Source organism: Rhincodon typus, chromosome 2 (genome assembly GCF_021869965.1).
Source record: "Rhincodon typus isolate 14 chromosome 2, sRhiTyp1.1, whole genome shotgun sequence".
Classification (NCBI taxonomy): Eukaryota; Metazoa; Chordata; class Chondrichthyes; order Orectolobiformes; family Rhincodontidae; genus Rhincodon; species Rhincodon typus.
In genome coordinates, this window is record NC_063333.1 from 40,723,176 (window position 1) to 40,747,262 (window position 24,087).

Here is a 24,087-nt window from a genome sequence, read left to right on the forward strand (position 1 = left end):
ATGTCCATCCTGGGCCTCCTGCAGTGCCACAACGATGCTACCCAAAGGTTGCAGGAACAGCAACTCATATTCCGCTTGGGAACCTTGCAGCCCAATGGTATCAATATGGACTTCACAAGCTTCAAAATCTCCCCTCCCCCTACCACATCCCAAAACCAGCCCAGCTCGTCCCCGCCTCCCTAACCTGTCCTTCCTCCCACCTATCCCCTCCTCCCACCCCGATCTCCTACCGACTAACCTCATCCCGCCCCCTTGACCTGTCTGTCCTCCCTGGACTGACCTATCTCCTCCCTACCTCCCCACCTACACTCACCTTTACTGGCTCCATCCCCGCCTCTTTGACCTGTCTGTCTCCTCTCTACCTATCTTCTCCTCTACCCATCTTCTATCCGCCTCCCCCGTCTCCCTATTTATTTCAGAATCCCCTTCCCCTCCCCCAGTTCTGAAGAAGGGTTTAGGCCCGAAATGTCAGCTTTCCTGCTCCTCTGATGCTGCTTGGCCTGCTGTGTTCATCCAGCTCTACACCTTGTTATCTCAAATTCTCCAGCATCTGCAGTTCCTACTATCCCTGTCTTATTTGTGTCTTGTTGACTTTGCTCTCAGCAGAACAGACCCATTTTCTCCTTTTCACACCTTCAATTACACCTATTTTACATCTCTAGCATTCCTTTACTTTCATTACCACTCACTTTGCCTTTTGCTCTGGGTATCCTCACAATCTGTGCCACTCACTTTTCTCCTGTCCCTCTGCATACAACATGAAAATCACAACTTTTAAGCCCTGTTCCGATGAAGAGTCACATTGGTCTTGAAACATTAACTCGGTTTCTGTCTCCACGGATGCTGCTGGACCTGCTGAGTTTCTCTAGCAATTTCTGCTTTTATTTCAGCTCTCCAGCATCTGCTGTATTTTGCTTTTATTTTGCCTTCAACTTGTCTATCTTCATTGATTGATTAGAAACAGTTAGTAAATATAAATAATATGCAATAACTGGCCTAACGGTGCTGAAAAGTTTAAATTTAGTAAGACTATTGTTCCAGAAGGAGAAGTGTATGCTTGGGGTTAGGAGCAGAATTGAACAGGAAGGAAGCCATAACAAAAGAATGAGATGTTTATAGTAGAATGCCAAGATTCTGAAATAATAGCATTTTGACAGGTTCTGTAGTTGCATTAAAAGACATCCAAGATAAGGTTTCAGCTCATTTGTAACAAAGATTTTATGTAAGATAAAGTAAGGTTTTTGACAGTTGTACTTGAACAGGAAGATACCTTTTGGTATTTAAACGGAATTCAAGCTCATGTTAATTCATCTATACCAAAGTTGGCCCATATGAACAAAAGCAGTTTATTCTAATGTTATTCTTCCAAAAAAAAAATTGATTTTGATTAGCTTGCATTTTGACTTGACAAAATTGAAAGTGAGTTGTGGGATATGGAGAATGGCTTATCAAGGTTAAGGGAGTGTGACGGTGTGGCAGTGCAATACTGTGCATTTATATTCAGTTGTCTTCTCCCATCAGGTTTTTTTTAAAAGGCACATCCTAAATAGGAGATTGCTTACTATCCCATTTCAGCTTCAGTGAACGCACTGAAACGCAGTGAACTTTGATTCATGTTGTATTTCAGTCATTTGGCTATTATTTTGGATATCAGCATTTACAGTATTTTAACTTTTGTTTTACATATTTTTACATGATTTTCAGTTTAATTTAAACTGGCACCATCTTCATCAAGGAAGAAGTATTGTTTGCCTACATTGGGGAATGTTGTTGAACTAGAGGAATCAGGCCTCATTTTGCTACCAAATATGTGCTTCTAAATAATGAAGAAAGGCTTCTGAAAACACACTGTTAGTTTTTTAATGTAATTTCTTGTAAGCTGAATATAGTTGCACAGCATTTAAAAGTTTTTATCCAGTTCTATTTATGGTGCAGGCAGTTCTTTTCAAACATTGGTTCTGCTCAGGCAGTGTTACTCGTCGTGTGAAGCTCTCACTGCATTGTTCATGTGGTGACCTTGACTTTCACTCGTAGTTCCAATGAGTAAGAATGTGGAATGGCAGAATTATACTAATTAGAATGATATTTGCTAAGAATGTCACAGATGTAAAATAATATGAAAATTGTGAGCTAATCAAGTTCAGGAAATTGCAGAGTAGACTTTGATACCAATGACAAATTGGAAATGGGTTCTTTAGCTCAACCGTTCATACTGAGATTTGTTCTTCACTTAAACAGTAATCTTTGAGTGAATAGCTCCATCTTGTTTTGATATCCCTGAATTCCCCATTGTCACCCAGCTTAAAAGCTGAGCTTGATATTTGCTTTAATCAGTAAATCCTGCTGTGTAAGTACCTTTCTCCTGCTATCAGTCCTAAATCTCTTAATTTATTTAGACACCCTTGTCTCCGTATTCTGAATGTCTCAATAATTGGAAACTTACAATTGCCTTCATAGCCTTCCTAAAGTTTGAAGCTAAAAACTGCACACTGCCTAAAATCTGCTGGTTGTTTAGTATTGTTTCAGTTTTCACTTTCCGTAAGACTCAATTCTGCATGTATTTTAGTTTATGGCCTTATCCACATAAGTTGGTGCCTTTTAAAGTTTTGTAAAACTGGTGTCCAGAATCAATGAACATTCCCACTCCTAAACTTATGATAGAGGGAAGGAGCTGAAGATGGTTGGAGTGAGGACGCTACCCTGAGGAAGCACGGCAGAGATGTCCTAGAGCAGAGAACATGCATATAAACAAGGTGATATCAAATAATAATGTGAGGTTAATACATGTAAATAGGCTTCTGCTCACTAGTGAGATCTCATCTAGCCATTAAAAGCTTAAATGAAACATTGGACTTATGAGATTCACAACGTTAAAAAAATCATTTTCATTCTTGCGTATTTTCCCAACTGAATCTTTATTGCCCAAACCAGGACCATTAAATCTTCAGATATGAGAACAGAAGTAGGCCATTCAACCCATGAAGTCTGCTTTGCCACTCAGTGAGATATTGACTGAGATGATAAATCCTCAACTCTTCTTTCCTGCCTTTTTCCTATAACCCTTGATTCCCTTACTGATTAAAATGTCTGTCTCAGACTTGAAATTACTTAATGACCCAGCTTCTGCTTTTTTCTGAGGTTAAGATTTTTGAGAGAAGAAATTCTTCCTCATCTCTGTCCTAACTGTATAGTCCCCTGCTCTGAGATTATGCCCTTTCATCCTAGATTCTCCCACAAGGGGAAGTAACCTCAAAATGCCAATGGCCCCTTTCTGAAACTTATTGTTTCAATAAGGTTTTCTCTCATTCTTGTCTACTGGGAGATATTAAATATTTAGATCCATTAGAAAAGAGTTTCTCTCTTTTAAAACACATAAAAACATGGCTACATGGTAACTAGGACTGGGAAATGAATGTTCAAAGGTATTCAATGTTTAGGAAGGTCAGACAAGTTAAAAGAGCGGAATTGAGTCGATAACAAGGATGGGATCAGTACATTAGCGAGGAAGGATCTCAATCAGACAAGAAGTGTGAAGTCTATTTGGGTGGAGCAAGAAATGGCAAGGGGTGGCAGACATTGGCTGGAGTGATTTTATATGCCAGTGGGGCATGGTTCGAATCAGGAGATGAGAGAAGCTTGTAGCACAGGCAACGTAGTAACCATGGGTGACTTAAACCTGCATATGACTTACGGAAACCAAGTGAACTCTAAAGCTGTGGTGGACAAATTTCTGGAGTGTATTAGGGTTGGGTTTCTAGAGCAGTATGTTAAAAAGCCAACCAGAGGACAAACACTTTTGTATCTAATATTATGTAATGAATGTAAAATAACTTGTTAGGATGACTGACCATAATATGACAGAATTTTAACCTTATATTTGAAAGTGAGGTAGATCAATTTGACGCAAGGTTGTTAAATATGATGAAGGGAAATTATGATAGCATGAGGCTAATAGTCCCTCTAAGCTGTGCTTGCGGCCTTTCTGAGGTTTTTACACATGGTGATCGATATCAACGCACTGATCATGGCATTGACTTCTGGTTCAAGAATTGCTTCTGTGGAGGCCTGCACAGCCAGTAGAAAAAATTAGAGGGAATGCTGCATGAGGCACAACTAGGCTGAGGTGATCTGAGAAAATACATTTAAAGGATTAACTGTATATCGGCAGTAGATACTCTTTAAATAACTAGTACATGACCTACAGCGACAATAAATTCCTTCAACTTGCAAAAACTCATTTAGAGAGTCAGTAAACTATGACTGTCAGAGGAAGTTAATGATGGTATACAATTAAAAGAAAAGTCCTGTATAGTTGCCAGGAAAAGCTGTAATTCTGAGGACTCTGAGATGTAAAGAATACAGCAAAAGAGGACCAAGAAACTCATAAGCTTAGGGAGAAAAGAATAAAAATGAAATTAGCAAAAATATAAAAATGGACTTAAAAACTTCAATACGTATGTAAAAAGAAAATGGTCAGTTAAAACTAATACAGGTCGGTTACATGCAGAGTCAGGAGAATTTAAAATGGGAAGTAAAGAAATTCAGAGAAGCTAAATTATTACTTTGTATACTTTTAATGAGCAAAATACAAGACATCTCCCAGAACCCGAGATCCAGGTGAGTAGGGAGGCTAAGGAGTTGAAGGAAGTTAGCATCAGTGAGAAGGTAGCAATGGAGAAATATATGGGGCTGAATGTTGCTGAATCCCCAGGTCTGACAGTCTTCATCCCAAAGTATTGAAGAAGGTGGCTACAGAAATGGTCGATGCGTTGATGATTATCTTCAAAAATTCCACAAATGCTGGAATGATTCCTGTGGATTGGAATATAGCAAATGTCACCTTATAGTTTAAGAAGGGAGTGAAAATGAAAACCAGGAACTACAGTCCTTTCAACCTTACAACAATAGTAGGGAAAATGCTAGAATATATTGTAAAGGATGAGATAAATAGACACTTAATTATAAAGGTTTGATTGGGCAGAATCAGCCTGGAGTTATGAGGCAAACTTGTTTTTCTTTGAATATGCTACTTATAAAATTTAATAAGGAGAGCTGATGGATGTAATATACATCAATTTTCAGAAGGATCCCCCTCGAGGTTGGTTAGAAAAATTAAGGCACGTGGAACAGGGGTTAATGAATTGCATTGATTAATGATTGGCAGAAAACAGAGAGTAAGAATAAGTGGGTTATTCTTGTGTTGGCAGGCTGCGATCAGTGGGACACTGCAAAGATCAGTACTTGGGCCCCACAGCCGTTGACAATTTATAGTCAATGATTTTGATGTCAGCAAGCTAAATGGGAATGTGTGTTGTGAGGAAGATGTAACTATTTTCAGAAAGATCTGTATATGCTTAGTGAATGAACAGGAATATAACATGGAGAAATGTGAGGCTATACGCTTTTGAGGAACAGGTGTGAAGAGTATTTCTTAAACGGTGAGAGATTGGAAAATGCAGATGCAGAAAGGGACCTAGGTAGCCTTGCCCATCAGTCGCTGAAAGATAACGTTAGGTGCAACAAGCTATTAGGAAGGCGAGTGGAATGTTATCCTTTATTGTCAGAGTATTTGAGTACGGGCATAATGATATCTTGCTTCAGTTGAATAGGAGCTTGGTTACACTGCACCTGAGGTAGTGTGTGCAGACTAGGTTTCCGAATCTCAGGAAAGATATTGAAGTAGGAGGAATACAATGAAGGTTCACCAGACATGTTCCATGGATAGTGGGACTTCTTCGTGAGGAGAGATTGGGCAAACTGGGCCTGTATTCTCTAGAATTTTGAAGAATAAGAAATGATCTCATTGAAACTTAAAATATACTTGAAGGGATACACAGGGTTGATGCAGGTAAGGTGTTTTCTGGTTGGGGAGTCTAGAAGCAGGTGGCTCAATTTAACAATAAGAAGAATACAACGTTGGCCTGAGATAAAGACAAATGTTTGAACCTTGAAAGTCTCTACCACAGAGGGCTGTGGAAGCTCAGTCTTTGAGAATATTAAGGTAGTGATTGATCCAGTTCTGATTATCAGTGGCATACAAAGTAATGGGGAGGAGGTGGGTACATTTTTCTTACACTGATTAAAAAGGTAAAAATGTTTGATTAACTGTGATTGTGTTGAATGGTGGAGCAAGCTCATCTTGCTGAATGGCCTACTCCTGTTCTTGTGATTCTGTGATATTTATTAACATTTATTGGAACACGGGGGAGGATGATTTCTATGTTAGAATCAAGTCGGACAGCTTAACTTTTGAAACAGAAGAACAACAACTTGCATTTATGTAGTGCTTTTCATGACTGTCACTATCGCAAAATGCTTTATAGCTAATGAGTTACCTTTTGAAATGTGGTCACTGTTGTAATGCAGGAAACACAGCTTCCAATATACACACAGAAAACCCCCACAAACAGCACAGTGATCATGACCAGATAATCATGTTTTTTTTTATGTTACCTAAGGCATAAATACCAGCCAGCACACTGGGGATAACCCTTCTGCTCTATTTCACAATAGTGTCATGGGATCTTTAACTTCGACCTGGGAGGGTGGAATATGAGGTGATGGACTTTGAAAGAAGGAACAAGACAAGCGAGTACTTAATGAATGGTAAGACAGGAGGAAACTCGGAGGAGCAGAAGGAGGTGCTTGTCCACAAATCCCAGAAGGTGGCAGGACAGGTTAATAGGGTGGTTAAGGAAGCATATGGATACCTGCCTTTATCAGTCATGGCATAGATTATAAGAATAAGGAGCTCATGTTGGAGCTGTACAGAGCTATGGTTAGGCCACAGGCTGGAATGCTGTGTGCAGTTCTGGTCACTGTGCTATAGGAAAGATGTGATTGTATTGGAGTGGGTGCAGAGAAGATTCACCAGGATGTTGCCTGGGATTGGAGCATTTCAACTATGATGAGAGGCTGGATAAGCTTGTTGTTTTCTCTAGAGCAGAGAAGGTAGGGGAGGGACCTGATAGAGGTGTATAAGATTATGAGATACATGGACAGGGTGGATAGAAAGCAATTGTTGCTCTTTGCCGAAGGGTCAATAACAAGGAGGTATAGTTTTAAAGTGAAAGGCAGGAGGTTTAGGGGATTTGAGGAAAATCTTTTTCACCCAGAGGGTGGTCAGGGCCTAGAATCCACTGTCTGAGGATGTGTTGAAGCAGGAAATTACACAAACTTTAAAAAGTACTTGAGCACTTGAAATACCATAACATTCAAAGCCATTGGCTTAATGCGGGAATGCGGCACTAGCGTAGGTTGTAATATATTTTTTGTGGTATAGACTTGATGGGCCAAAGAGCATCTTCTGTTATGTATGATTTTATAAGGCTGACAGGGCATCTGTCATTCCCAAAGGGATGTTGGTACAGCCCTCTCTAAGTACCACACTGAAGATTTTTTTATACGCCTTGGAATGGGAATTGAACCCAGGATTGTGTAACTCCAAGGTTGGAGTGTTGCCAACTTAACTGCCATAGCATCAGAGAGTTTTAGAATGCGGAAAGGAGGCATTTCAGCCTATTGTGTTTGTTCTGGTCATCAAATGGTATTGTTGAACATGGTTAATTAAATAAAGGCAAATTTGTTGCCTGCCATGCAAGATCTCTAGTAACTATAAAATATTTATTATTGGTTTGTAAGATGGGTATTCTGCTACCATTTAATTTGGACAGGACATTCAACATCATCAAATGATAAAACAGGACACTGATCTACGAGACACATTCCTAAGTAATAAAAATTCCTTCGCAGACATTCTGACTGCAAAATACTACTTACTTAGTCAGTTGGGAGTGAATTTATGCTATTCAGATCTCCTTTGCACCAAATTTAATTAAATTCTTAACTCATACACACATAGTTTAGGTTGGGTCTGAAAAATAAGTTTTTACCTTTAAAAATTATTAGCTTAAAAGAACAATTGGCCACTGGGCCATCTGTGAAGTTTTTGTATTCACCCCGTTGAATTCTTGAGATAAAGACCATCAAGTCATCAAGTGAATGCTAAATTAGGATGTGGTCTTAAACTGTCTTCTACATAGTGGATGTTAGAATAGGCTATTGCAAAGCAGTTGCAGCTACTGAAACATTTGTTGAGAGAGTTTGTAATTTAGAAATAATGAGGGCTCATAATAACAGCAAAGAAGATGGAGAAGAAGTACTGGAAGAGGTTAAAAATTTCACACTGGTTCTGTTATATATCAGTAACTTCTAATGAAAAGATATTCTAGTAATGTTGGTTTTTCTTCTCAGGCTCTCTATAAACCCATTGTGAAAGACTGGAGTATTGAATTTGCCCAGAAATGTAGTGATCAGATAAGCGATGTAAGTACTTTTGTTGAAACATTATCTTGATGAATTTCACACGATCAATGCTCTTTAAAACCCACAAGAAAGTCATAGATTCTCACTTCACATATTGTGTCACCGAAGCGGTCAGTCATTTGGCGTTAAATTATTTGGACTGTTTTAAACATTCTGTATTAAGTTCACCATTTTCTTAAAGTCTCCGCAATTTCAATACTAGTGGAATGTAACAAATGGAATGACTTACATGGTTAAATGGAACATTGCATTTGTTAAAATTAAGGTATATGTTTGCTTAAAGGTTATTGAGTGGGTCTCCTTGTGGATTTCAGTTTGTGTTGGTGACATTGACTTTCTTTTTAGATTAAATACAGAGAAGAATACATAAAGTCAAAGGGAAAGTATACTTTTGTGTCAGATACACCCGAACAACAAAGTTTGAAAAATGCGTCTGTCCTTGTTTCTCAGGTAAATCATAAAGGATTTTACTTTTAATTGATGCAGGATTATTGTCTGTGTTGTTAAGCTTCATGTCATGTACTTTAATTAACTTGTACTGTATTAGGAGAAATGGGTAAATATTATGGGTTGAAAATTTGCAAAACATAATCCTAGCATGTTGCCCAGTGGAATTTGTGGGTTAAAGAAGAGGGAGTCAATTGCATGTGGCTGGTCTGCATCAGTAAGGGTTTGTTTTTGACACTTTCCCATCAAAACGTTGGCTGTAGTCTGCCTCGAGGCAGTTAACAAGCTCTTCCTTCTCTGTTTCCAAGCACAGCAATGTTTCCTTCAGCCCATGAGCAGGAAGGTCAAACTTCTAATTGGTCTGGGGCAGACATTGGAAAGTAAGCTGTTTGAAAGCAAGAATTCTGCAAACCTGTAGCATATCACCCATAATTGGACAATGGTAAAATAAGTATTCTATCATCTTATGACAAATGAAGAAATGCTTGGAATGTTCAGTCGTGAAAAATACTCAGAAATAGTTGTAAAGTAGAAGAAGCATAATTGATTTGTTTCAAAAATAAGAATTTGGTAAACCAATGACCCATTTATTTTTATGAAATATAAGTGATTTAACTCTAATTAATGAACCCAAAGCATTTCTTCTTGTTAATATTTGTGAAAATTCCTTGAAGTTAGAAATTTTGAAAAAGATGAAATTCAACAATTCGTACAAGGTTGCAAAAATTAGTTTCATTAACATCTATTGATGTCTAATTAAATCCTGGCTAAAGTACTTAATTGTAATAGATTGTTCCCTAATTTCAGACTAAGTACAAAGAAGTTGTGAAAAAAGAAAGCTCTAAGTGCTTGTACGCACAGATGCCAGCCACTATAGACACAGTGTTTGCGAAAGAAGTTTCACAGATTCAGAGTGAGGTACAATGATGTAGTCTGTTGTTACTAACATATTATGCAGAATTAATTTTGCATGCAATGTAAGGAGAGAGTTGCGACAGTATCAAGAGTGCCATATTAATACTACACTCAGCGTTGTGAATATCTTTAGGTGATGTGCTTGCTGTCAGTAATTTAGTTCTGATTGCAGTACAAGTGTTGTAAATCCACTTTACTGTTATGTTTACATTTAATGCAGTAAATCCACATTGTGCCACTTGCATCAGGAAGAGCAATGGAGTTTTAATCACAAAGCAAAACTCCTCTTCTTGCTTTGAAGACTATTCAATATTACATCCATTTTAAGTGTGGTATAATTTTATCATTTTGTATCCCAATTTTGTTCATTATTTTTCTCAGTTAAATAAACTATAACATTGTTACAAACTGAATACGATTTAAAATGTCTTCAATCCAAAATGGGGGAAAAGGGGAGTTTTTAAAAAAAATAAACGTTATTGCATTATTTTATCCTATTTAGACACTATTAATATGCATATTTTTTCTTATTAGAAACAATATAAGCAGAAATATGATGCAGAGAAAGGAAAATCAAATTATTCTATCATGAAAGAACCGCCGGATGTTAAATACGCAATGGAAGTCAATAAACATCAAAGTGATGTGAGTGAGTGTCTGCATTTTGTTCGTGCATACGTTCAGGCAATACTTTGGCAGAAGAATTGCACTTTGATAAACAAATTAAGTTACAGTCTATACTTAGAATCATAGAATCCAGACAGTCTGCACTGACCCTCTGAAGAGTATCCCAACTAGACCCAGACCCCTGCCCAATCCCTGTAACCCCATATTTCCCATGGCTGTTCCACCTAGCCTGCACATTCCTGGACACTGGGCAACTTAGCATGGCCAATCCATGAAACCGACACATCTTTGGACTGTTGGTGGGGGGCGTGGGGTGGAAACTGGAGCACCCAGAGGAAACCCACACAGACATGGGAAGAATGCGTAAACTCCACATGGACAGTCACCCAAGGGTTGGGTCTCTAGCGCTGAGGCAACAGTGCTAACCACTGAGCCACTGTGCTGCTCTCAGCTTTTTATTTATAAAAGTAGAAGAAAGATTTGAGCTTACTGCATATTTCAAACATTCTGAAGCATAGGCATGCAGTGGAGAATTTGTGTATAGTGAGTTGCCACAAATAGTCTTCAATGAACAAATAAATCTGTTGGTTTTAGATGAAACATTTCTTCCTTTTGAGTATTTGAGAGGATTTTCAATGATGACCAGAAAAGCAGAACAATTAAACTGATCTCAATTCAAAACTAATCCAAAGGACAAAATCACAGGCAATGAGTTATGTTTTCAGCAGAGCATGGGAGTATCAGATTTGACTACGTACTGAAGTAGTGTCAAGACCCAGATAGGCTGACTTAAATGTGAAAGGTCAGGAGGAATACAGTGTGCAAAAGTGCCAAGGTATCCACTTTGTAGACAAAAAACATCAGAATGTTTTCAGATTGCTGAGATACTGGTAAAATAATTGATTATGAAGGGAGTATGGTGATCTTGTAAATGAATTGTAAAAGGTTAATATGGAGGTACAACTAGAAATCATGCTTGGTCAAGTTCCTGGAACTCTCTCCAGAACAGCATTGTGGTTCTACCTACAGCAAATGGAGTGCAGCAGTTCAAGAAGGCAGATCACCATCAACTTCTCAAGGACAACTAGGTATGTGCAAGAAATGCTGGCCCATGTTCCATGTGAATAAATAAAGACACAAACTATATTGCATTTAGACAAGGAGATGGGATATAAGATTAAAGAAGTTTTACTATGATTAGACAGGGTAGTGGTCAACGTGAGAACTGTGAGCTGTTTTGCTCTCTTCCTGAGTACGGGTATACTTACATCAGAGGAAGTGCAGCAGAGATTCACTAGGTTCGTTCCGGGGATAAGTGTGTTCCCCACAAAGTTTCTATTAAAGTGAATCTAAAATATCTATTTGTAGTTTGTGTGCCTCATGATAGTGGTGACATGATTACAACAGACCAGGAAGGAGATTTACATATGACTGCAATTCAACCCAATCAAGGGGATTACCGTATGAGGAGTGATTTTGTAGGAAAGGCCAATACTCTGGGAGTTTAGAAGAATGTGAAGTAATCTAATTGAAAGACATAGAATTTCTTGAGGAATTCAGATCCAACCTGTGGGGTTGAAAGTGTGAAATGAACATGTTATCCAGGCAGCATCCTGCAGTCAAGAGCTGCTGCAGGACAGTGGCCACCCTGCAACAACTGCTGCCCAGTCGTAAAGGTGGGCCCTGACGCTTGACAGGGAATGAGGAAGTGGCCATGGTGCATCAGCAATGCTGTTACCATGGGGAGTCACTCTGTTCCCCTATAGTCCATCTCCAATGGGCCAGAAAAGCTCAGCCCATAGACCTCTTCGGGTTCTTTGTAGACTGGATGCTGTTGAATCCAGAACTTTTCACAATAAGGGCTCAACCATTTAAGACTGAGATGGGAGAAAATTTCTTATCTCTGAGGATTGTGTATCTTTGGAATTTTTAACCATGGAGATCTGGGGATGTTTAGTAATTGAGAACAAGTCAGTAGGTTTTCGGATACAAAGGGAATTAAGGAATATGGGAATAGCGTGGTAAGGTGGAGTAGAGATAGATCAATTATGATCCTGTTGAGTAGTAGAGCAAACTTGAAGACCCAAATATCCTACTCCTGCTCTAATTTTTTAATCATATCATAGAATCCCTAGAGTATGGGAACAGACCTTTCGGCCCAACAAGTCCACACCAACCCTCCGAAGAGTATCCCACCCAGACCCATCCTCTACTCTATCCCTGGCCAACACACCTAACCAACACATCCCTGAACACTATGCACCAATTTAGCATGGCCAATCCTACCTAGCAGGCACATCTTTGGACAGTGGGAGGAAGCCAGAGGAAACCCACGCAGACACGGGAAGAATGGTGCAAACTCCACACAGACAGTCACCCAAGGGTGGAATTGAACCTCCGTTTCTGGCAATGTGAGACAGTAGTGCTAACCACTGAGCCACCGTGCTGCCCTGAGCCACACAAGTCTTTTCTGTTTTCACTGTGGCTACATTAAAAGAAATTCTTTTGTTTAAAATGCGCACAAGCATATTCTGAAAGGAAATATAGGCCGGATGTTTACCAGCTTTGTAGGGTCATCTTCTGAAGCTGTGGCCGTGGGGTGGTATTGACGTAGAACTTTAGAATGCACTGCAATGGGTTGAAATCCCGATATAATTCCTGCCTGTGTTCACTTTCCTTTGAGGTGAGCTTCCAGAATCAGTGGCTGCTGCAGCTGGTCAAGTTAGGCAACTGAAGGGACAATTAATGCATACACTGACAGGGCAGTGAAAGTTTACAGCGCACAGGCCTCCCACTGTCTCAGGAGCCTGGCAACACAAAAATGTCTTCACACTTGGTCATTAGAGCCCAAATATATGATGTTGCAGATTTCAGTTTTCATAATCAGAACTGTTGTACTCGGCATATCCGTAGGTATTCGTGACTGTTTCCCTTGCACACTAATCTCTGAGATGGTTCAGGATCTTGATGTCATTTTGACCTTTAGATGAGCACCTTTAACCTCTGGTGCCTGCTTTCTGACTGTTATACAATGCCTTTGCTTCTCCTAGTGGTGCTGCCTACTGCCCCTCTGGTTCTGCATCCATGTACTGCATGCCATCTCTAATTGTGCAGTGAATGCAGAGGTGGCTGACTGATAGCAGTAAAATTAAAAATCAGTGAGCATGTTACCAAACTACATGCAAATGTATGCAAATGGCCTTGATGTGAGGTTCCCGATATTTACAGGAGAACTCAGCCCATGATGATTTCATACTTGAATTGGATAGATTTTGTTAGCTTCCTATGCATTTCTAAATTAGGCCTGAAACGTCAGCCTTCCTGCTTCTCTGATGCTGCTTGGCCTGCTGTGTTCATCCAGTTCTACACCTTGTTGACTCTGAAGGGGTTATTGTTCATGTTACAATGGCTGTACTGATACGATTGATGTTGCACACAGTCTACAGTCTGAGTTCTGCTGTAGCTTGCAGAGGGAGCAGACGTATCCGCAGCAGCTCCTTTAGATCTTATTAATTATGCCTGACCAAATACCTATTGTCCTGCAGTAAACCTTTGTGTTATGTACAAATAATGTCTCTTCTGTAAACACTTCGCAGTGGTATATTCTCCACCACTAATCGCTAGATAGGCCCAAAGCATGGCAAAAGCAAAGAAGGACTTGTGGCAGCAAACCACCTCAAACTACATACTGTTAGATGTGGCAAACCCAATACCACGTAGTGATAAAGGTGCCAAGCACCAAAAGTTGCTAGCAGTGATCATCTGTGAAAATATCAGAAAGTTGCTGTGGTGCATATCAGACCCTGACGCTCTTAAATAAAATACACTTTTATGACTTGGAGTCCCTAAACTCATGACTTCAATAACCTTTCAGGATGTTTTCCTCTCAGACACTTACACAGCCCTCTGCTCCTGGCCCTTTTTTTCTATGAATTCTAAGATTTTCAGGAATTCTCCATAGCTCTGACTGCTTGGAGACTGCTACTAGCAATACCTCTGCTGTCATGGAACTCTTCACTATGCATTAACTTTTTTCTGGCACCACCTCTCTCTCTTTCTTTTTCTGTTGGTCACAAAACTCAAATCAGTAAACACCTTAGCAATTGTGTTCCCAGGTGGCTAGCTGGTCACTTAGTTAACGTCACATAATTTATTGTAAATACTGTTTTGAACTCACTGTTCAAAATGACTTTTTGACCTTTAAAACATACAAGTCTAACCTTCATAGAATTGCAAACTAAAATCTATTTTTTTCTCCAGTTTGGAATCCATGTGCACGAAGAACAGTGTGTTATGAACTTTCTTCACGTCGTGCAGTTAATCCTATCAGAATTCCTGGAACTTTCTAATGTAAAACTGTAGTGAAGGAGGCTATTGATATCCGACTTGAAGATTTCACTTGCCTCAGCATTCACAGCATTTTGGGAGAGATTGATGGATTTCTAGAATCTATTTTACAGAATAAAACATGGTGTTACTGAAAAGGGAAACATGCTGTTGAAGCTTTCCACTTTGCACTCATCAGGATAGATTCAAAAGTGCCAAATTTCAAAAGAAACAACAATTTAGACTGTAGGGAAATGGATGTTGATTGATTGGCTGATATCTCAACTCTGTGTGAGATATTCCCATAGAGAATGCATTGGGGAGCTATTGTCCCCTATGCTTTAATTTAATTCAGAAAAGTTGCAATGCCTGGTCATGTTCTTTTTTCCACATAGTTTGCCATAAGTGTAAGTGAGCTACCTTGCAAGCCCAACCGTTAATCTTAAATTGGCTGCTAGTATAGTTCCCCTCTCACTTGATTATTCAGCAATTGTTAGCCAATCATGGCAACGTAGAAAACCATAATCACTATCTTCTGGGTTTTACAAGCGCAGGCTGGTTGAGCACAGTTAATATTTACCTAAAACAAACAGCCAAAGGAACATGCTGATTGCTACAATCCATGAGTCATTGGAATATACTATCTATATAGCTGGCATCACTGCTACACTCAAATTCATATATATCACATTGCTCATTTGTGTGATAGGCAGACTGTCTTTTTAGCTTTACTCGCACCAGCTGATGTATCAGTTCTACCTGATCACCACCTTGCTCACTGTTAGACAGGTATTTGTAATCACAACAAGCACCAGGCCAGGACAAAAGGACTACATAACCATCATTGAGAAATCATTAGGGTTTAACTAACACTGAGTTTGATATGCTTCTAGTGGGGAAAACTTGGAACTGGCATCAACAGAATTTACACAGAAGTGCCTTTTAGCCTGGGTATGCCACCTTGCCCAGCCTGCTTTGTGGATAGGTTTTTGGGGAACTGGGCTGTGACTATGTATCAGTTTCATTTGCAATCACCCACACTCTCTCTTACCCACTCGCCCAATCCTCACGTTTACTTGTGAGGAAGGGTCACTGGACCCAAAACATAACTCTGTTTTTTCCTTCACAGATGCTGCCAGACCTGCTGAGCTTTTCCAGCAACTTTGTTTTTGTTTCTCATGTTTACTTGCTTCCTTGTTCTGTCTCTCTCACTACTGTCTCTCACTCAGTCCATCCACTGACAATGTTGTTTATTCTCTCACCCACACACTTACTAACAGAATTACCCACACTCATATAGGCGCTTTCATACTCTCCTGCTTGTCTGCTCACGTGCTTACGCACTTGCTCACATGCTTGATCATTTCCTGTCCCATCCACTCACCTACAAATTAGTCATTCACTCATACGGACCTGGAAGATTGGTGATTAATATATGTAAAGAGCAGTGCTTTTTATGACCTCTCATGACTCTCTCTCTCTTTCTGTCCCCCTCCCTCTTTCTGCCTCTTCCCTCTTCTCATTAGATCATAAACAAGACTACTGTGCAAGATTCTTGGTCTGATATGAGAGTAGCATGCATTGATAAACTTAAAGCCAGAAATAATGGCAAGACCTTTATGGGATAGCAGTAACCCCTTTCATTGGCCAGAAAGACGGGGGAAAACCAACTCCGTTTGTCTTTGGAACCCTGTGCTGAATTTCACGTGCACAGACAATTTAGACATAATCTAGATGCAATTATTTGTAATAGAGTTAGTAGTTATGTGGAAAAAGGTGGCTTGATTAGGAAGAATGCCACACACCAGACTCGTGAGGAAAGTACAGGACCCTTGTTTTTTCCTTGTATAGATTAATGATTTAGATCCTGGTGTGCAGGGGAATTTGCAGATGACACAAAACTGGGAAGAATTGCGAATGTGAGGCGCAGAACTCCAGGAGGACATAGACATAGTGGCTGGGTAGGTGGCAGATGAGGTTCAATGCAGAGAAGTGTTGGGTGACACATTTTGCTAGGAAGAACATGAAAGACAGTATTGAAAGACAACATACAATAAAGATACATTTCGGAAAAAAAGGTGCAGGAACAGAGGGAACTGGATATATGTATGCACAGATCATTGAAGGCGGCGGGAGAAGTGGACAGAACAGTTAATAAAAGCTTAGTGTCCTTGGCATTATTATTAGAGGCATAGAGTACAAGAGCAAGAAGTTGATCTTAAACTTATATAAGACATTTGATCAACATCATTTGGAGTATTGTGTACAATTTTAGCTGCCACATTAGAGGAAAGATGTGAATGCATTCCAGAGGATGTAGAAAGGGTTGACAAGAATGATTCTAGGCATGAAAAACCTCAGTTATGAGGATAGATTGAAGAAGTTGGGATTGTTCTCCTTGAAGAGAAGAAGGCTCAGAGGAGATCTGATAAAGGTTTGCAAAATTATGCACAGGCTGGATAGAGTAGTTACAAAGTAACTGTTCCCATGTCAGAAAGAAGCAAGGACAAGAGGGAAAAGCTTTGAAATAATCTAAAAATGAAACAAGGGTGAAACGAGGAAAAACTTTTTTTCACTCAGCGGGTAGTTAGGGTTTTGAATGCACTGCCTGGAAGTGTGATGGAGGCAGGTTCAATTGAATCACATGAGAAGACAGTGGATGATTATTTGGATCATAATAGTGTGCAAGGGGCTGGGGGAAAGCAGGAGATTGACATTAGTTAATGATGCTTGTTTGAAAAGCCAGAGCCAACCCAATGGGCCAAATAACCTCCCCCTGTGCTGTAACATAGCTGTGATTAGCTGTCTATCTCGGGGCTGTTAAGGGGCAGGAACCTGTTCCTAGAATGGCCAGCAAGTCAGATGGCTGGCTTCCATTACATCCTCGCAGCACACAGTGGGGAGGGATGGTCGCTGCAGGACCTACATCAACAATGGAGGAGGCCTCAAAAAGGATGTAAGGGAAGTGGGGAGGGACTTGGTCTACACGCCATTGGGTGCCTGGTCAAGAAGGCAGTCATCCTGAGTCTGCAAGAGGACTGTCTGTTAGTTTCCCCCACTGGTGAAGTGCCCACTTACCACTGGTAAAGTACTAGTAATTGTGGCCATCCAATACCTTTCTTGCCATTGGCCCTGGTGGTTGGAGGAGAACAACAAGCATGCTAACTTCCCATCAACCCTCTTGATTTTTTTTTCTGCCCATCATCTTCCAGTTTCATCTCCCAGCTTGTTCCCTGGAGCCCGGTAAAATCCCAGCCAATGAGTTGCTTGATTTCTGTGGTGCACTGAGATTTATTTATGTCATTCAAAATTTTGAATATTTCTGTCCTTGTCCACCTTATTCTTTTCTGCATTGTCCTTGAAGTAATAGCATCTTAATATATTAAGTTAAGGCCATCTAGTTTTCAAGACTTAGTAATCAAGATTTCCTTGAAGATGTTTATGAAAATTATTTCTGTTGATTAAACTTACATATTTATAGGAACCTTTGCTGATAATACTGAAATACATAGTGATGTGTGAATAGTATCAAGAGTATTAGGTCCACATTCATAAACACTGTGTAGTTATTGACTTACGTCCAGGTTTGAGGAATATATACATTTAATTTATTGAGAATATATGTAACATCCTACATTGTTCTTTTAAGTCTCAGTCTGCATTATCTTTTGTGAGTTAAAAGTATAAATTTTGTTGTGAGCAGACTGAGCAATCATTTTCTTTTTCCGAGTAGGTATTGTACAAGAAAGATGCACAAGGAATGCACAGTTATACAGAAATTGTCGATAGACCAGACATCAATAAAGCGATACAAACTGCCAAGCTGGTTAGCAATGTAAGGAATTGTTTTTGAACTTGTACTTAACATTTCTTTCTCGTGTTTTTTGGGTCAGCTGGGGCTGAAGGAAAATTGACCGCAAAAGGTTGTTGTTGAGGAGGACATTATTGCATTATCTTGCTATTTTAAAGTCTTTATTTGGATTTTCTTTAAGCAGCATTGACACAGCACTGAGGCTTTATTCCAGTTAGCCACAATGATGTCCTACCACATGGTCAGCCTTGGGGTTTCTTTCAGTGCTGTCTGCACTCATTCTATATTTATTGATACCTGCATTAAAACGTGCTATACCTAGAAAATCTCAACTATAATTTTAGATTGTGCATTGTCTTTCTCCATTAATAAAAGTATAACCAAATGTTTCAATGCAATCAAGGCTGCTGGTATAATTATTTATTTGGTCCGTGATAGTATATCTCTGTAAAATGTTACATTAATTTGTTCCTTTTTTGAGCTGTAGCCAACAGTATCAATAAGGGGGAATGACTGTTGATGGTGTATTTGGATTTGCAGAAGGCTTTCTTTAAAGTCTTACCGTAGAATGCTAGTAAGCAAAATCAGAGTCCAAAGATGTGCAGTTTAGGTGGATTGGCCATGCTAGATTGTCTGTAATATCCAGGGATGTGTAAGTTAGGTGAATTAGCTGTGAGAACTATGGGGATAGGTTGGGGGTTGGGTCTGTGTAGGATGCTGTTCAGAGGGTCGGTGCAGACTCAATGGGCTGAATGGCCTCTTTTCACACAGTAGGGTTCTGTAATTCTATGAATTATATTGAGATTAAGGGATAATGTACTTGCCTGAGCCCTTGCAGGTGTTCGTTGAGATGGTGGGGTGGGAATGGGGTTGGTGTTCAGGAAGGTTTTCAAAGGGGCCTTTAATTGGCAGTTTGCCTCAGGTTGACATGTGATGACCTGCTGCCACTCACACCATTGGTAAAATGGGGCAGTACAGCCAGAGTGTCAGGAAGACATTCCTGTGTGGCTCCCTGATATTTTGCTACCTAACACACACAACACCCCTTCCACCACTCAGTGACCAGTGAAAGCACATCCAGCAACTTTGATTATCAGAAACGTACACAGTGTCTTCTTAACCTGCACTGTGACGTCTTGTGGAATATTGGCTCTGGGACTCCACTGGAAAACTTCTCAGGTGGAAGCAGTGTATTACAGCAGTGATCGCTCACCAGCAGAGCTGGGGGATGGATAATAATATTCTCAATGCAGGCCCCTTGTTGCTTCTATAGGGAACACTCAACTGAATTAAACGCCTCTTGGCCAATTAGTTGGCCAGTGTTCAACCTTTTTCATGATTTAGGACCCCAGTGGTGAAATACATCCTGCTGAGAGCAGCTGGGCCAATCGGAGACAGACATTGAGAGCATTGAATACAGCTCACAAAATATCTTCAGTCATCTGACGTTCTTTACTCTCTTGAATGTTGACAATCAGGAGACTGGGAAGAAGCTCTCTGTCGTTTATGGTGACAAACTACATAAATTCTCACTGTCATCAAAAGTGTTTTTAATCAGTTTTTTTTAACATTTTGTGTTAGTTTTATATTAGTTTTTTTAACATCTTATTTCATCACTTTTTTAACTTGCCATAAATATACTCCGCTTTTCAAATGTTTATAAATGTATATCTTCTACTTGGATTATTTCAGCTTGCTAAAAGTGGACACAAATTCTAAAATATGACAATAACATACGTGTGAGATGAAATTTGCATTCTCCACTGTCTAATTTGTGCAACTCCTATCAGCAACTTTATCAGTTTCTCTAGTGAGAAGAAGCATAGATTATGATCATGTGATGTTCATAAGATGGGGCTTAATATTGCTGGGAAAGGATGATGCCATTAAATGTGATATTTATTCCAATTAAATTTATAAAACAGATCAGTTAGTCACCTGTAATGTTTATTCTGTATTTTGTTTAGCATTTATTAATTCATTAGAATTTAAAAAAGAAAAAAATTGCATCTATGAAGCATATCATGTTACATACACTTAACAACCATCATATTGCTTTTGAAGTGTACATACTGTTATACAAACACAAGAAAATGTTTACCACAAGGTGTTACAAATGACCAGGTAATTTATTGTTGGTGGTATTGGGGAAAACTGTTGACCTGGAGACCAGCAAAAGTTCTGCACCTCCTAACTAGATTCCAAGACACTATTTGGATCCATTTGTGAAGATAGATGGGGCCTCAATTTACAATCTCATCTCAATTGTATTTTTGACAACATGACACTCCCATACTACGACGCAGTATAGTCTGCGTTAGCTGTAAACATAATGACACTTTAAACCAGCAACCTTGTAAACCAGAATTGATATTTCTATCAAGTCGACAAGCTACTTTCAAGTTGGCAAGCTACTTTAAAAAAAAAACATCATTACAAATGAGGTTATTTCACAACCTAGTCTTTTTTTCTCGCTCCGAGAGGTTTTTGTTTCCAAAGTCAATTACTTAAACTAAGATGTTTTTGAATGGGGAAAAAAATATGGTCAACTGGTCCAGTATATTTTTCACATCCAATTTCTGAATTTTATTCAGGTAATTACTATTATAATGATATTTTAAAAATCCGTTACATTAATAGACTGCATTGTTTGATGCTTTTTGCACAGTAATAAAATCAATAATCAGCTAGACGTGAACATGATGTAATATAGTTCCATGGAATGAGAAAATAGACTTCAGCTGTTAGTCAGTTGTATAATTATTGAAATATTGCAGTTTCATTACTTAATTGTTAATGCCATGAAATCATAGACTTACGATCAAAGTCATAGCTGCTTTATTCTCCTATAGTTTATCACCTAGTTCTGTCTTCTTAATGTGACAGTATGATAGTATAGTGAAAATCTTTAAAAAAAAAAAAAAAAGATTTGTCACTACTCACATGCTTTGTGTAGTACTCCTAGGAAAATGGTTGTGTCTGTGAAGCATAATGTAGTCACAAGCTGTAATGCATCACTAAGCCAAATTTACTTGAATGTGGAAGTTAGATTGGAGAGTGTATTATGATTGACGCTCACATTGAAGTTTCAGTGCTGTGTGGAAATTATTTATCAGTGTTACAAAATGAGTTTAGTGCAACAAATCATTCGTGTCCATTCATTATAGAGACAGGGATATCTAATCCCAAATAATCTGCTATTCCATCAATGGGCAAACAGGATATTATTGTGACTAAATGTAATAAGTATTGATTTCTGATAAGTAGACAACTAAAGAGATTCCAATTTAATGCAAATTTATATTTGCATCTTAATTGATTTACTTATAGAACTTCATATATCTTTGCAGATTACATATAAAAGCAATGCAAAAGCAGCAGCATCTAGAAAAACATCTGTCATAGGTAGACCAGATATTGAGCATGCGAAGGAGGTTTCCAAAATTACTAGTCAGGTAAGTCCTTCAAATTGAAATGATTCATCTGTTAGAAGCAATCACTGATTCTGTTTTATGGTCACGATGTAATTTATCAAAGTTTTTAAAGTGGTTTGATTGTTGGATGTGCGAATCGTAATCTGCAAGAACTATTACAGTTAATATTTTGTAAATATTAAAACAGCTTTCCTAACATTGGTATCTGAAACACAATCTGGAGTATACTGGGCTGCATTCTTAAATTAAATCACTATTTAACCAAATCTAGTCACTATGATTAATATATCAGTAGGACTTTTAGAAAATAATTTTTGGAAGCTGCATTTTAGAAAAGGTGAAATAAAAACAGAATGCTGGAAACAGAGTAGATTTGTTTCATATTTAAGGGAAAATTACTTGCCATAATAATTTGGATTTACGCATTTCACCAGCACTTGAAGTAATTCAACATATTGTGGTGATCTGGAGTGTATATTGCTTCCAAGTAAGTAGTTATAAGTTCTTGTTCTAATGCATGCTGATAAGAGAAGTTATGTACTGATTGTGAGGCGGCAAAAATAAAAAAGGGCTACTCGCAGGGTAGTTTTATGGTATTTCCAGGATCCAGAGAATAGCTCGGTCAAAGGGATTTTAAAGGTGTGTGCACAGCAGGAAGATCTTCCGTGAAAGTGATGAAGCTGGGAAGACTTTGATTAGTTGCACTGAAAGGTTCCAGCCATGGCTATTGAGAGACTGCAATTCTTTACCGAGAGTGCTGACAGCTTGACAGCCAAGCTCTTAGAAGGTTCTTCACCTGCCTAGGACATTGGTCACGTCCCCTCTGGGAGCCTTCACCATAGTCCAGGAGCAGTTTGGGCAGCACTGCCTTCCAGTAATGTTGATGGGCAAGAGCTAAAGCTGTGTCACTGCTGGCTGCCTTCTGTCATCAGCTACATGCCTTTTTACAGGTCAGAGGGAATGGACTCCAAGGTCCAGCTGAAAGGAGGCAAGCTGTTTCAACACAGGGTCTGCAGGCAGAAGACCGACCCCTTCGACATGTTTGAGCACTCGTGTCTTTTTAAAATTCTTTCATGACATGGAGGCATTGCTGACTGGGCCCTTGAGAAAATGGTTGTGAGCTGCCTTCTTAAACTGCTGCAGTTCATGTGCTATGGGATGAACCACAATGCCCTTAGAGAGAGAATCACAGGATTTTGACCCAGTGACAGTGCAGGAATGGTGATATGTCAGAATGGCAATTGACTTGGAGAGTAACTTCCAGGTGGTTCCATGTATCTGCCTCTCTTGTGTTTCTAGATGGTAGTAATTCTAGTTTTGCTAGGTGTTGTCTGAGGAGCCTTGGTGATTTCTTGCAGTGATAGTGAGCTTTGGTGGTGGAGGGAGCCAATGATTGTGGATGTGGTGCCAATCAAGCGGGATGCTTTATCCGAGATGATATCGAGCTTATTGAGTGCTGTTGGAACTGCACTTACTCAGGCAGCTGGGGTATATTCCATCACACTCTCCTGACTTCTGTGCTTTTAAACACTGGACAGGCTTTGGATTGTCAGGAGTTGAGTTACTCGCTGCAGGATTCCTAGCCTCTAACCTGCTCTTTTAGCCACCGTATTTGTATGACTGGCCAGAAACTGAATTGGAACAATGGCAACCCCCAAGATGTTGATAATGGGGGATTTAAGCAATCATAGTGCCATTGAATGTCAAAGGGTGATGGTTAGATTCACTCTTGTTGGAGATGGTTATTGCCTGGCACTTGAGACATAATATTACTTGCCTCTTGTCTCTTGGGTCTCAGGCCCTCACAGCATGTTACTGCTGACATTTGCAGCTTCTGTAACGAAAGCTCCTCATAGTGGGGCAGATGGGCACACATTGTCACTGTAAGAGAACTCATGCAAGGTCTTGGCCTCTAACTTTTGTGTTCTCTTTTGAATGAATGCCAAGTGGAGAAGTGAGTATTAGCTGCTGAGTTGGGATTGTGAGATGCCTTTGGGAGAGAGAGGATTGTAAGACGCTTGAGCAGGGGATGCCATTGTTTTCTGAGACCAGGAGTCTGTGCATTTATCAATAATATAAAACAAAGTTGGGAGACAAAACCTGTATTACCCCGCTAAGCAATAGTATACACTTACAACATCGGTTTTTTAGAGATCCTGCGTGTTATGCCAATGCCATGTTTCTCTGGCTGCAGCTGTTATT

General features: G+C 39.4%; 1 protein-coding gene and 1 long non-coding RNA gene across 2 annotated transcripts in view; both read left to right on the plus strand.

The window, feature by feature from the left end:
- Positions 1–8,325, plus strand: part of LOC125486946 — a 24,514-nt gene extending 16,189 nt beyond the window's left edge. Inside the window, exon 3 of the long non-coding RNA XR_007265521.1 lies at positions 8,254–8,325. This is a non-coding gene — a long non-coding RNA (uncharacterized LOC125486946). The remainder of the gene's footprint in view (positions 1–8,253) is intronic.
- The window catches only part of LOC109916142 (LIM zinc-binding domain-containing Nebulette-like), a 266,201-nt gene that overhangs the window by 176,850 nt on the left and 65,264 nt on the right, over positions 1–24,087 (plus strand). The gene's annotated exons all lie outside the window — the stretch shown is intronic.